Below are 15,597 nucleotides of genomic sequence, written 5' to 3' on the forward strand. Positions count from 1 at the left end.
CTAAAGAAACTCTGGTTTCAGAGAAAGAGTTTTATGATCCTCTGTGCATAGAGGTCACACAGAGGCTGAAACACTGACTAGGGCTGTAATTTCATAAAGAAAGCTGCAATGTAAACTATTTTAATCAAATCATGGTGGTCTTGTTTTAAGAAAAATATTCTAGTGATGAGATTATAATTATTAAATCATTAATGTAATTTTAACCTAAATTTGGGCGTATTTAAAACAATGTTAATTTTGTATAAAATTTAAACAAGTGATTTAAAGGTAAAGCTAACATTAAACCTAGCATTATAATTCCAACATCTCCCGGTGTAAACGCCCTGAAGAAAGGGAATATTTTAATAAAAGAGCCGGACACGGTGCTTCTGATTTAGCGATTATTATGATGTTAGCTTACAAGCACACAAAGTGATATCAAACTTGAAACAGCAGCCGTATTGTAGCTAACAACGGAGTTTGTTAGCATTAGGAGAGTCCAAAAAAACTCGCAAGCTTTCTGAAAATTAATACATTAATTAATGAGAATGGTTTAAATATATTCATATTTGATGAAGGGGAATATTTTAATAAAAGAGCCGGACACGGTGCTTCTGCTCCTGCGATTATTTTTGTCTAAGGAGGAACTTCCGGTGCTCTTCACTACAGCTAGAGCAAGCGCTAGACACCCCCTGGTGGTTGAACCTGATCACTGCATCAGACAAATCAAACTAGACATTAACATCTTCAGCCCAAACTGGTGGCAAAGCATACAACCTCTTCACATCAAAAGGAGTACATGTTCCTCTGAATGGTAAATAACCACATTTCAATCCATCACACCGGCAGTGGTAACGATAGTTTCCCTGTCACATCCTCCAGTAGATCCCGTGAAGATAACACTCCGTTCTCCTGAAAACTCTGTAGCTCGGCCCTATGCCAGCTGAGCCGAGTCAACCGGCACCTACTATAAGCACTGGGCGGCATGGCTAGACAAGATTAGCCACAGCAATGCTAGCGGCTACAGTTTTTCTCAGGTTCATTCCACATATGGATGGCATACAATCCCTTACACATCCCATGTTTGGACAATATACTGCTCCATTAGTCCATATTTAAAAAATTAGAAAAACACATTAACAAAGAACGATAAAAACAAAACAGCATGAGGAGCCCCTCTTCCACGTAGCAGCAAAGCTGCGCCATCTTCCTTTCAATTGTTTTAATTGGTTGGCCTCATGCCCTGCGACAGGCTGGCAACCTGTCTAGGGTGACCCCGCCTCTCGCCCGGAACGTTAGCTGGATATAGGCACCAGCTACCCTCTCGACCCCAATAGGGACAAGGGTGTAAAGAAAATGGATGGATGGATGGATGGATGGATGGATGGATGGATGGATGGATGGATGGATGGATGGATGGATGGATGGATGGATGGATGGATGGATGGATGGATGGATGGATGGATGGATGGATGGATGGCCTCATCAGGGTTGCAGTTTTTTGGTTTGGTTGAGGCTCGTTCTTCTCTCATAACTGAAATGGTCTTCACGACCTCTTCTTCCAAATTAAAATACACCAAGTACAAAATTAGTTGTTCAAAAATAACATACTTCAAGTTAAATAATTCTTAACAAACTTGAAATATACTGAGGGCTTCAAGTATGGTCAAAAATGTTAATACTTAGTATGTTTATTTTTCACAAGTGATAGCAGAAGCTGTGTACTGATAAGACTGTTTTTATGTCATTCAGAGGATGCCATATATGATCCAATCAAAGATCAGTGATGTCAGTGAGGTCCAGACTCAAGTTTCTGGCTGTTTACTGTTTCTCCTATTCGACTGGGCCTTTTCAGGCACAGCGTTGCAGTTCTCATTTGGATCTTTCTCACTGCTGTAGGTCTGAGTCAGCCTGATCCTGTCCTAGCTAATGCATATGCTATAGATATTTAATTTTAAAAATGTAGCCTGTGTGCTAGCATTTATGAATGAGCTCATAAATGGTTGTGACCCCAGGGACACCAGACATAAAGGGAAGGACTTCTCTGGCCTCCACCTCCTACACTGACTTTTAATTTAACAGAAATAACAGCTATGGTTCTTGTTTATTAATTCTGTGAGTTTTTGTTTTATGAGCAGCTTCTCTAAAACAAGCTGATCATTCAGTTTGTTTGAACAGCTATTCTATAATAATGATACAGAACCAAGAGTCCTCAAAGGGACTGAAATAAGGTAGAGAGCAAATCTGTTTTTCTTTTCCCCATCATGTCTGGAGGCATGTGATTGCGGTCTTATGACCACTGCATATGTTTTCCTGAGGGAAAAAAATCTTCAAGGAAGTTTCAGCTAGTTTGAAGTTGGTTTTCACTTCATATTCTACATGAAACCCTTTTATTCTGACTTGACAGCACCCCACTTACACCCTGCTGGGAACTGACTGCCAGTGATTCCTGTGTCCATTAGTGATCCAGCAGGAGTCCATCATTCTGCAACATCACATGTTGCTTTCACTTCATCTGTCCATTAAATTGTCCTTTGACACATCAGTCTTCTGGTCTAATATCAAAAGTTTATATTGTACATGTTATTTTCAGGCTTCCATAGCAAACATCTGATTCTATAGAAGTCAAGCTTCTTTAAGACAAGCAGTTAAAAAAAGGTTGCATCTTTCTGAATTTTAAAAATAAATATTTATTATATTTATTATAATTTCTTATATTTAAAATAAGTTTTGTGCCCTTTCAGTATATCAATACTGTATAAGTAATCACAATGAAATTCTGTAAAATCTATTTTTCAGGGCTATGTTTAATTTATTTTTCTCTTGTAATGAAAGCTTAGCTCCGTACACACTCAAGCACGCAAACAGCCCTGCCTCTGTAACCTGTACAAACTACTCATTCAGCCAAAGCTTGACTGAATGAAAAGTAAAATATCAGCCTCATACTGTCTATAAAGATGATTTCTTTTTGTCATTAGATTTGTATCCGATTTGTATCTTGCATCCCATCCAAGTGTACAGAAAGGAGATTTCCTTACATCCATGATGTACAGAGCCCCATCAGCTGCTGTGAACAAATTCTGTTGTTGCAACATGACCAGACTGTTATGAGCAGCGGCGCACTGAGCTGCTGTGTTGTTTAGCCTCAGGAGGAAACTGATGAGGTTTGCTTAAGAGTCATTGTCTGCTCTTCTGTAGGACACAGCTGATCGTCGTCCTGAAGCAACGTTTCTCTGCTCAACAATCAGCAAACCTCTAAAACCATGAGTTGAGGAAAGACAGAAGCTCTTTACTGTACACAGTTGTGGCTTTAGGAGACAGAACAGCATATTATTGATTAGAACAGTGTTTCTGAACCTTTTTTGGGCCAGCTCCCCCCCCGCCCATTATCCAGGTCCCTCCCTGACCCCCAATCAAAGAATTTGTAGGCTACTTTGCACTGAATATTATTTTACTATTAATATTGCTATCACTATTGTTTATGTTTCGATTTTTATGGTTGTTTCTGTATTTATCATCAAAAATAATTTCCCAGAGAACAAAAAACCCATATGAAAATAAATAATTTTTTACAGATGTCTACAAAAATGGCAATGAATGGACATTCAATGGACACATCAGTCTTCAGCTCACTGATTTTAGCCAATCAGAGTGGAAATATTGTTGCTCTGTGACATTTTCTGATGTTAGCTAATCCCTTCTAGTCAGAGGAACTCGTCATATATGGACCAAGCATCCATATATGACGAGTAGAGAGTGAAAATGTGTCGTTTTTTTGTGTGGTTTCCAAACCGAAGAGCTAACTGGTCACTCGGTAGGCCAACCTTGACATCTGCTGCATTTTTCCAGAGTGTTGCGCTAGGACTGCTGGAGGGTTAAACAGTTAAATCTAGTAGAAACTTTGCCAAAAAGAGTAGAAATTAAACAAACGTCACTTCACCTCCTCCTCCTCTGGAAGTCTCAGACCCAACACGTGAACCTCTCCATCCTCCTCCCATGGATCACACTGGTATGCTTTACTTTTCTGCCTTTATTATTTAGCATAATTTGTAAAAAGAAAGAAAAGAAAAACAGCGGATGAGATCTGCTGTTTTTGAGGGCCAGTTTGCATATAGACTGTATTTGTGTGTTTTTTTTTAATATCCAAGTAGTGACTGTAAATCCAAAAAATAACACCTTTCTCTACAATGTAGCACTGTGCGACTTAAAATGTTCTTCACTGCACAACTTGTATAAAAGTACTTACTTTGATGTCAATATTCAGCAGGTGTCTTCATACAGAGACGTATTCTCCACATCATCTTCCAGGCTCTAACATGGCTCCAACAGCCTTTTGCCTTTTAGTTCAGAGTTTTGTGTCATACTTCTATTCATCCACCCTCCTCTTACTTTGACACATACGTCACACATTCTGTGTTCCAGGTATGCAGCAGAGGGCTTCATACAGCCTTACACCTGCCGTCTCTTTCCAGGTATTATCCGTGGGGTTTGTTGCATAATGATATTGATGGCCCAGTCCACGTTCAGACCATGCTGGGCCCAGTTCTTAAGGCCAGCCGGTGTAGAGCAGAGCTCCTGAAGAGCTGAAAGAACAGCAGGAGCACAAATTGTCCCATCCTTTTACGAGACTGTCTGTTATCAGGCTTAAAAGATGAAAGTGGTTTTCAAGGAGGCCTGAAGATAAATGTGGAAGGTCCAGCAGTAACCAGCAAAGTTCTGCCACTATGTTTTCAAAAGATTTTTTTTTAAACATGCAGCCAAATAAGTAGTGAAAGAAAACAGCACTTATCAGATTTTCTTAGAGTCAACTGTTTCTGCACTTCATTTGTATGTTTCAAAATTGACACCTTTGTTAAACGTGGAAGAATCGATGCATGCAAAAAGTATTTTTCATTAAAAATATGTTCATTATTATTATTTTTTTTATATTCTTCCAGATCAAAGTTATAACCTTCAACTTTAATCTCGCAGCTTTTTCCAAAACAAATCAGTCTCTTTGATCTGTATTTTCCAGGTAAATTCGTGACATGCCACGTGAAAAGTATGAATAAGTCAATTGAGCACAGAGAAAAAGAAGAAAAATAAATTTTGAGAATGCTTATTTTCTTTTTTTTGCAAAATATACCAGCTGATGTCATGAAGTAATCACTCCACGCTTTAAATAGCAGACTCAGACATTTTAAAATGGTAAAACATTTTAAATCAACATCTAAAAGATATCATAATGAGCAGATGGCTCAGACGCTGCCGACTGCTCCAGTGAAGCTGATGCTCCTCCTACAAAGAGTGTTACCGGTAAACATTTAGCTCTCGAAAAATTAAATTAATTGATAAAGATTTGACCACTTGTGTTCGCAGAATCAGAATGGTTTCAAGACACACAAGAAGCTTTAATGCTAATGCTTCAAAAGGAAATAATACATTTTCAAAAGGAGAAGGCCTTTCAAAAGGAGTTAATACTTCATCTTTGCCAGGTGAGAATGGAGTAGAGAATCCCCGGTGGCGTAGCCCAATGAGTATATCTGAATCTCTAGTGAGGGCTGTCAAACTCATCTTGGGCCGCATCGATCTCGGACAATAACTTGACATCAAGTAAGGCTAAGGCAGCAGTGTTGTAGAAGTAAGACATATTGTTAGGAATTATGCAATAAACTCACAGGAAAACCAGAGGATCTGTTGATTTTGAGTGAATTTCCAGAAAAAACTGAAGGAACTGATTGATGTAGTTTGACAGTATACAGATACAAAACAGCTTTGATTTGATAAAATAATACTTGAGCACAGAGCTGTGATCTTGAAAGTTGTATTTATGCATCCCTCTGGAGTCTAGAGGGGCCACATGAAAATCTATGCCAGGCCAGATTTAAGTTTGACACATATGCCATAGAGCCACCAATGTGTCTGAACAGGTAAAACTATCTGAACAGATGAAAATCAGAGATTGCTCAGGGAGAACTGACTGATGCTCAGGAGTTGCTCACCTGTACAGGTAACTCTTCTCTACTTTGCAGCTATTCTCCAAATTGAAAAATGCACTAAGTATGAGATAGCATAGTAATAAGGAGGCCACCTTTCATTCTAGTATGATTATTCGGTTTGTTAGTCTATGGTTAGATCAGTCTTAGTGTTTCTAGTCATGCTTGTTTCTTATCTATAGTTATTCCCTGTGACTAGTTTAATTATGTTACTTAGCTCTAGTTACTCTTTAGTGTTAGATTAATTTTCCTGTCTCTTGTGCATCTCCCTCATGAGAATCTCATGAGAACACTACTGAATCAGCCCCACACCCTGATTCTACCACTGTGATGTTTGGCATTTGGAACAAAACCCTTTGGCGCCTAACATACTTCTTGTCATTGTGGTCAAATAGTTTAATCTTTTCTGCCCATGTAACCTGAAAAAAAAAACTAACCTCCATCTATATCTTAGTTTTCAGTGCTTCAAAAAATGACGCCCTAAAAATTTCTAATGAATGAATAAAGTTCATGAATTGACTTTGAGGTCATTGCCATAGACAAACCAAATGGGTTTGCGAATGTGCAAGTGGTGATGGGACAGACATGGTGAGGCTGCCACTCACACTCTGTAATTGTATTTTAAAAAGGGCAGGCTGTCTAGAAATGAAGGGCGCAGGCCTCCCTGAAGCCCACAGAGTGGTCGACTCAAGCTGGCTTTCTCCCTCAGGGCTTCTCCTATAAACTGTGAAGGTGTCCCATATGCTGAGGGAAGCATTAGTACACCACAGTCATGACCTCACTAAAAGCTGGAGCCGTCCTTGAAATCATCTGATTGTTCTACATTCTCCCTCCTTGTAAACCGGCTCCTAATTTCTCGTACTGTTAATGTTGAAATGTTTCTAACTGAACATTTGTTTATTCACTGTAATATCTATGCCGTAGCTGTGGAATAACATATTACCACATATGTCCTTCTTCTGTCAGATGGTAGATTTACCAGTAATAAAATAAAAAGAATGAAAGTTAATTATTATGTTTTTTTTTTTTTTATAAATTAGTGCTAAAGAAAAAAAAAAAAATTGGTTTGTAATCTTAACTTAGTGACCTAGATGTCATGGATTACTACAGACATTTTTATTTCAGTCATTACAGCCTTCATTCTGGATTACGGTGATTCACTGCAAAGACAAGTCTCTTGTCAGATCTCAAGTCAGATCTCCTCAAAGATGTGAGATCTGACGAGGAAAAAAATTACCTGTGAATATTTCTGGGTCAGATATGAACAATCTAAATTGTTTCATTAGAATTGTTGTTGGAAACTAAACTGATTTGAGGCAATGTCCTCAGTGATGTTCAGGTCTGAAAAGTATTTTAAATCTGATCTAGAGCCATAAAGCACTCACTGTTCTTTGCCTGCGACTGTATCAGGCAGCAGTTCTGGGTCTACTGAGCATAAAATACAACACTTGCGTAACTCATCACATTAAAAAAGGGACACTAAGAACCACACAATAGGTTTATGACAGCTGAATAAATGCGTTGCTTTTAAAATTCACAAATAATGCATGAATACATGAGGGAAACTGAAAGCTGTAAACTGGAACCTTTCAGGCTGTCCACATTTATTGTTGTGAATTAATAATGCAGTAAAATAAACTGTAGTGTATTACTGTAACCATCAGACTAGTGGGACTTTTCCACCATTTTTATTAGAGTTGTTACATGCTGTATAGAAACCTTTCCTTCCAAGATTCTGTCTTATCTTCTTTTTTCTCCTCATTTCTTGACAACATTTTGTTTCCAATGTTATCCACCTAATTTAGCAGCAAGAAGAAATGACTTGAGCAGGTTTTGCAAACGTGACATAGACGTTGCCTTTCAGTGATTTTGGATTTTGGCTGAGTGTGCATGTTGAACTAAAAACAGCGTTAAGACTCATCAAACCGCTCTCACACCAACCATCCGTTCTCCAGCACAATCACTACCAGAGTCATGCATTTTTAAAATATAGCATGTAAATTAGTTTGACATCATGCACAGAGACTGGGACCAGAAGCAGCAACAGCAATGTTTTCATACAAAGCATGAAACTGAGAATTATTCACTGTAAATGACCTTTGAATTATTCACTGTCTCACACGTCGGTACTGTGGCGTTTTCTGGGACAGCATCAAGCAAGAAGATCTAATGAAGGAGTTCAAGACAAGCAACTTCATTCTGAAAATAAAATGAGTGGTTTTTTGTTGTAAAACAGGCCACATGCTTCAGTGAGCACCGTCATACATGGCAAACAAACCGAAGAGAAATTAAACACTAAAACAAGAACCCTAAAAGTAGCACCTGTCTAACTGTGAGTAGAAAGAATAGTTTTTTCTTTTTTAGTTTGCATAGTTTACTTTCCTGAATACTGTCATGCTGTCTGGGTGTTTTGTGTACTATTACTCAGTCTTGTAGTGTCTTGTGTTCATAGTTTGCTGTATTAATCTTCTGTTCTCCTGTTGTCCTCCATTTATTTTATCTTCAAGTCATTTTCTGCACATCTGCAATTTGTGTTCATGTTTAATTTACTTTAGAGTTCTTGTTTCAGTTGTCCTGCTTGTTCTGCTTTCCATGTCCTTGTCTCGTGTCTCTGTTTTTCATCCAGTATTATTTCATAGTTCAATTTCTCATCCTTGTGCTCTACATTTATGAAGTTCTCTTCTGGTCATGTTCTTTAAGTCAGTTTCTGGCCCATCGAATTTGCTCATGTCTCGTCTCTGTTTCGTTATTGCTTGGCTCCTGTCTTGTTCCATGCTTTGGTTTTAGTTCAAATCACTATCCAAGTTAGGTTTTGCTATGTATCTTAGCAAAACCTATAACCTCAGTGTGAAAAGGCCTAAGTCGACTTAAGCTTTAATTGGACATATCATGCAAAATCCACTTTGTAGCCCTTGAATAAACGTTTGTATATAAATGTCTAAGAGTGCAAAATGTTTAAAGGTATTCTCTCTCAGTGCTGCATAGATATCTTTAGATTCTTTTTGGGTTATATTTTTTCAGTTTATTCATTTTTCTCTATTCGCTATGATGTTTTTCTTGACCATGACATCACTGCATTGCTGTGGAACTGCTAAACAAGATCATGAACTTCTGACTACTCAGTTTTGTGAATCCGCCACTCAAGTATATGAGTGAAAATGTTGAGTTCCAGCGTGTATTAAACCACAGGATTCCATACATCACCCCCCGGGATCAGAGCTTCTTCAAAGTTTCTGATTCAATTCTAGTTTTATCTGGGATGTTTCAGCAACCTCTGCCAGTATCAAAAGGGATTTTCCAAAAGACTTTGTCTGATTCAGGGTTAGTTCCTTCTCTCTCCTAAAACCACAGACACAGCAAAGCTGTGAGCTCCAAAGCTTATTTTAAACACGAATGTTGTGTGTTAACAATGTCCTGGCCATTGGTTTGATAGCTTTGTTTTGCCATTTTTGTCTTGGGGAACACCTGATCCAAATGCATTCAGTGATGTTCTTGACGTTCCCGTTAGCTAACTCCTTAATTATGTCGAAAGCTTTGTTTAGTTCATTCATAGAATGAATGGGGTTTAGAATTCCTTGTCTAGAAACACTAATTGAAATTTAAATTCCTCCAGGATTTAAGTTTTTTTTGTTCCAGTCTTCTGTTTGCTTATATTGTGGGATAAAAGGTCTTAGAGGGTATGACATTCTAGATAGTTCTGCAGGAGAATAAGAAATCCCAGATCTTACATTTAGATTTGATTTTACTCAATCCCAAAGGAGAAAGTTGTTTGACTTTTTTCTATATTACACAGCACAACTCCCAGGACAAGCAGTACAAAAATAGTACAATCTTCTTTTCGATGTCATCTGTGACATGGGTAGCCCTAATCAGGCCATGTGGAAGTCCTCTGTGGTTGACAATAATAAAACATTAGAGCCACATCCAGGAACAGCAGCTCTATTTCATGCCTGATATCCCACGTCTTGCAGAAAATCTACAGAGTGCCCTTCTCTGTGGAGAAGTGTTCATAATTCCTAAAGATAATGTGGGGGAAAAAAACCCCTCTCATATAACAAGGTTTCAGTCGTGCCTTTTAAGGTCTTAGTGACCTTTTAGGATGAGTTGCATTAAAAATAGTTTCCTCTCTGTCCATTGCAAGCACCGGGCAGAAGCTGTTAAAATATCAGGAAGACTGATGCAACTTCTGTGTATTCAGCAAAGGACACATGCTTGGCTGATCTAAAATGCAACAAGCAGACTACATCCTCTAGGAGCTTCCTAGCTCTGATGTCCTTCTAAGCTCTTGAGTCCTTCTAAACTAAAGTACATTTATTAGATTGCACTGCATAAAGTGGTTGCACATGGTCTTCCTGAAGGAAACCAGTCACCTTTTTGTGGAGCAAGGATTAATCAAAGTGCAACTCCCAGGCTAGGAGATCAAGTGGGCCTTGTATGCAACAGTATGTAGTACCACAACTTCTACATTTTACTCTGCCGCAGCTGCCAGGATTTTCACCAGCATTTGGTGCGTACCAGAGCTTTTCTAGTTTTGTAACAGTCGCTACGCCAGTCTGTGTACATAAATCTTGGCACTGCACAAGAGTAAAAAGAAAACAAAAGAGTGCACAGACATCAGGAACTCAGCGTGGAGAATGGATAATTCACCACACCGCCCATTTCCAGTAAACCACTGGCACCTCTGCGCGTTGTACACACCCCTGAACTACCTGTGTTTATCAGAACTTTTTATATCATGTTTCCAGGGGAGGAGAAGTAGAGAGAGCACAGGGTGTAGCATATTTCAGCAGATAGCATCTTCAGGCTTGTAGGATAAGTAAAATAAAAACAACACTTTGTGCTTCTGAAAAGCGTGACTTAAATGAATTATTACATTGCTCTAATAATTTATCATTTAAGGACCAGGGCTTTATAAGAATTCATAATATACAAAGCCTATTATTATCTTGAATAAATTCAACCATGTAGAACGACGCCAGCCGGAAGTTATTAGCATGCAGAAGTGCTAGCATAGCTCGTTAGCATAGCTTACTCAGCAGAGCTCTGCTGATATAGGAGTTAGGCAGGGCCGTGCAGAGACCACTGAGGGGGCAGGTGCTCAACAACAAAAAAAGGGCCCATCTAACCGCATTCATTAACAAAGCCTCTCAGCTTTCAGAGTTTAATAAACAATGATAAATTACAAAAATATACAATATATACAATGAATAATAATAATAATAATAATAATAATAATAATAATAATAATAATAATAATAATACCAAAATAATAAAAAAATGGACCAAAAGGGCACTTGGGGGCAAGGAGCAAAAAAGGCAGGTGCTCAAGCACCCCCAGCTCCCCCTTCTGCACGTGCCTGGGTTTAGTTAATATTCACCCAGTTGAATCATGTATCCAGATCGCAGATAAATGCATCTAACTTTTTCTCCGTAGTAACAAAAACCACTGACTATGGCCCCAATAACTTATGAAATTACAACTCCACTTAAATTACCAACACTTCACCTGCTGTGGTCTGATCGCACAGATTTACAAATTCCTCCTGGTTGTATCTGCAGAGAAATCTGCGCTGGTTCACCGGGCAGTTGGATCTGCCTGATCCAAACCGATCCATTGAACTTAATTTTTTTACCCTGTGCGGCCCGGGAGTACGAGGATTTTTTATTTATTATTATTATTATTATTATTTTTGCGTGGTTTCACTCCCCCGAAACAGAGAGATGTTATGTCTACCGCGCTTCTGAGCGCCGCTCACTTCAGCTCCATTAATTAAAGCCACTGGGTGAGTTTAGCTTAATTCTTTGCAGCGGCAAAGCCGCATCCGCGTTGGTTGTGCAGCCGCAGCACACTGCGCATGTTACGATCTAATTAACTTATGCACCTTTATTTATTCCCTCAAGATAAACTGCCGGCTCCTCTGTTTAGACTATAAATGGATTCAACATTGCATTCTCTTTAGCTTTCTCTGTTCTGTATGTAATGGAGACTGAAATTAAACGCGCTATTTCTACCAAAGTTGTTGAATGGGCTTCCTAACCAGACGCTCCAAAGCGTCCGGTCCATAACTCTTCAACACGCCGCCAGCTCCCGGTCAGAAAGACGCATTTAGTTCAGTGTCCACGAGATGATATTCAGAAAGGATTCTTTTATTGATTGATTTTAGTTGGCTCTGCGATGAACTCTTTGTGTAAAGTGTGTAAAGAGGGTGTTAATTATAAGCTGTCAAATGACCGACGGGCTTTAAATGTTTCTGTCGTTTAAAAAAAAAAAACCCGGTCAAAACGGGAAATATTCCGCCAACGTGACCTCTGGGTCGCATGTAACGAAGCACAGCACGTGGCGCTACACCCTCCGCCACCTGCTGCAGAGCCAAGTTGGGCCGGTGGAAACGCGGTCACTTCGAAATAGAGCCGAGCCGATTTGTTGAAGTAGAGCCGGTGGAAAACGGGCAATAAAAAGTCATCAAGCAAATCAGGACATTACAGAATGTCGCCAGCTAAAGTCCATGACTAGGAGGTTCAAAACAAGACCAGCAGAGGGCGGTGTTGTCACATAGAACAGAATGGAATGGGTCAAACACGTCACAAGGTCCGAGCTGCGTCACGTCTTCCCTCATGACGTAATTATTCTAAGACTTAAAATAATTAATTGGTCGTTTATAGCGGGCTGCACAGTGGCGCAGTACATAGTTCATAGTTAATTTACCTAACGCTAGAATAAATGAAATGTACATTATGCAGCAAAGGAAATTAGAAGATTGGACATATATCCATTATTGAGATGATCGGTTTTGGACGGGCGATGTGCCCTTATTGCATAATAAATACTAAAGAATGACTGATATCATTAAAGATACAGGGGAGAAGCTTTTTAGTTATCTAGCTTTGCTAGCAAAGTCGTTAGCTAGCAGCTAGCTTATAGCACAACAACAACAGCCTAATGTCTGTATGATAAAAATACTGAATCGATAGATAAGAACAGTTTTTCCTCACCTGTCTGTCTCCTCCCGCTCAGTAGTTCTTCAGAGAAAGGCAGACGCAGAGGCCTGTCAGTGTCTGTTGTATTTCATTACCTCTCTGCTTAAACCGCGACTCCGAGCTGAAGCAGAAACGATACTTCAACGTTTTCCGTCATCTGACAAGTAGCAAGTCTACTCCACTTTATTCACCAAAAACAATTTTTTATATTCACCAAAAACTGATCTGTAATCTGGAACGTTCGCTACGTTGAGCTCCAGTTAGCCGCCTTATCTCACTGCGCGAGAGACAACTGCGTCATACGTCATGGGCAAAAGGTCAAAGGTAACAAGGTGACCAGAGGGCTTATAATGTTGTACAAAAATAAATAAATAATAATTTTACTACATGTTATGTGTCAGAAGAGGGCTTAGAAAATAATAATACAAAAAATAAAAAATAAAAAAATAAAAATTGACCGAAAGCCCCCCCCTCTGCATGTGCCTGGAGTTAGGTGTTGTGAAGATGGCTAGCTTGTGATGATAGCTGCACGATTAACGCAGAAAAATAAATTACCCCAACATGGGAGTCTGTTCACATGATTGGCTGAAACAAGGAAGCTATCAGATTGGTTGCTGATCATCCAATCAGATGGACCATTTATTAAAAAAAGACAGAATTTTGAGATGTCAGGGGAGTCTCAAAATTCACACACAAATGCAATGAAGAAGCCAGAAGCAGCTTGTAAATCAAGATATGTGGATCTCATCCTGTACATTTGTAAATTTTTTGCATTTGTGAATCTTAGCCACAATGTGGAAGTGCTCAACATAGGAAATAATTACAAGACTTATTTTAAGCAGTTACTTTGATGATGAGCTTTTTTTTTCTTCTTTTTACAGGGATATGTGGTCTCCCCATGGGCATAATTATATTCTTGCATAGACAGTATATTCCATAAAACAGTGAACTTACATTTCTAGCAGTTTCTTTGACATCCACTTGAACAGATCATAGACTTTATTTTGATTGTTATCAAGGGACATGCTACATACAAAAAAAAAAAGAAAAACTACAGCTTGTGAAAAGTTTTAGTGGGCTGGTAAAACATTTTCACCACCAGCCACTTTGGCACTCTCTCACAACTGGTAGACAAAGGACACTGCTAGACGCGACGAGATGACTGACAAGACGGTAGACAAGAACCCGACAAAGACACAGAAACACAGGTGACATTAAATACACAGAGGGCAATGAGGGAACGAGACACAGGACAACACAAAGACTCAAAAGACACAGAAAACTAAAACATAGAAAAACCCAAATCACTGCACTGACGGTGGGTTGTGCTGCCCTGACTGACGAGTCATGTCTGCATTTCGACTGTGCACAGCTGAAGGTGACCAGCTGGAAGCTGAAGTTAATTTTTATTTGCTCTATAAAGTGTTCATGTTACCAAAATTGATATATGTGTTGCGAAACAATCCAATGTTGTGACCCTGAGAACCCACTACGAAACCTGACCAACCGTTATAGGACAGGCCTCTAGTCTCTACACGTCACAGTGTAACAAATTCATCAAAGCTTTTATGGCAACAAAAAATGCTGTTGGTGGTCACACCTTAATGATCTGAGTGCTTGTGAAGGCCTCAGCACCTCAGTGCTCATCTGTCAGTATTCACCATCAGACTGTCAAATCACAGCAGTAATGTTGTAGTGTTTCTATTCTGAAGGTCACTTACCACTTTAAAGTGATAGGACAAAGCAAGGGGCTTGTGTCATTTCAGGCCAATGCGGGTCTGACATGTGCTTCCCCTGATGCTCAATCACTGTGATTTTCTGTTTCCCACTCAGGTTCTGTAATTCTGCTGCCCAGCTTTGCAGAGGCAGGTGGGAAGTGATGAATGTGGTGGAGACTCAGGCAGGTGGAAAATGATGAATGGCAACAATCACATCTGACCATAAGTAGAGGCCGAACAAAGCAGCAGCACAATGAAAATGATTACTTGAAGAATTCTGTGAAATTGGTGACATTATAGTTTTAATATTTTTGTTCACATTAGTTGCTCATTAATATGTCTTCTCTGTCTAAAGGCTGTTTCTACAATCAGTAGCTTCTGTTTACAATTTGGTTGTGTTTGTATCTGAAAATTTAAGTCACAATTACACACAAGTTTACTGTGTGTAATTGTACCATGTTTCACTGTTGTGCTCCGTTACTGGGAACTTTTGTTAGAAACAGCACCGAGTCCAGATAAAACAAAAGAATACATGGTTCCATTGTAAGGCAGAAATATAATTTGTGCAGCTGTAGAGCTGAGTCCGGTATCAGAGGAGGTTGGTGCCTCTATCCAGTGGGCGTTGGACGCTTCCCATGCTCAAATTTATGTCTTTTCTGTACTTGTATGGTACTTTGCTGCTAGACTACAGAAAGCAATACTGACCGCCAGCTCCTGCCAGCACTGTAGCCAAATGTTACTTTTAATGTCCAAGTAGTTAGTTTTGTATCATTTTCTCTTTTTCTTCTTTTTTTAAATATATGCTGCGGCTTTATTTCCCTCCTGTAATGCCAGATCGATACTCCTCAACTTAGAAGCTGCATCATATGAGTTTGAAAACATTTCTCCGTCGTGCCTGCTGCTAGCATGTGCTTGGTCTAAATGAAAACTAGCGCGTTCTTCTTTGA

The sequence above is a fragment of the Poecilia reticulata genome, chromosome 2 (genome assembly GCF_904066995.2).
Source record: "Poecilia reticulata chromosome 2, P_reticulata-male-v2, whole genome shotgun sequence".
NCBI lineage: Eukaryota > Metazoa > Chordata > Actinopteri > Cyprinodontiformes > Poeciliidae > Poecilia > Poecilia reticulata.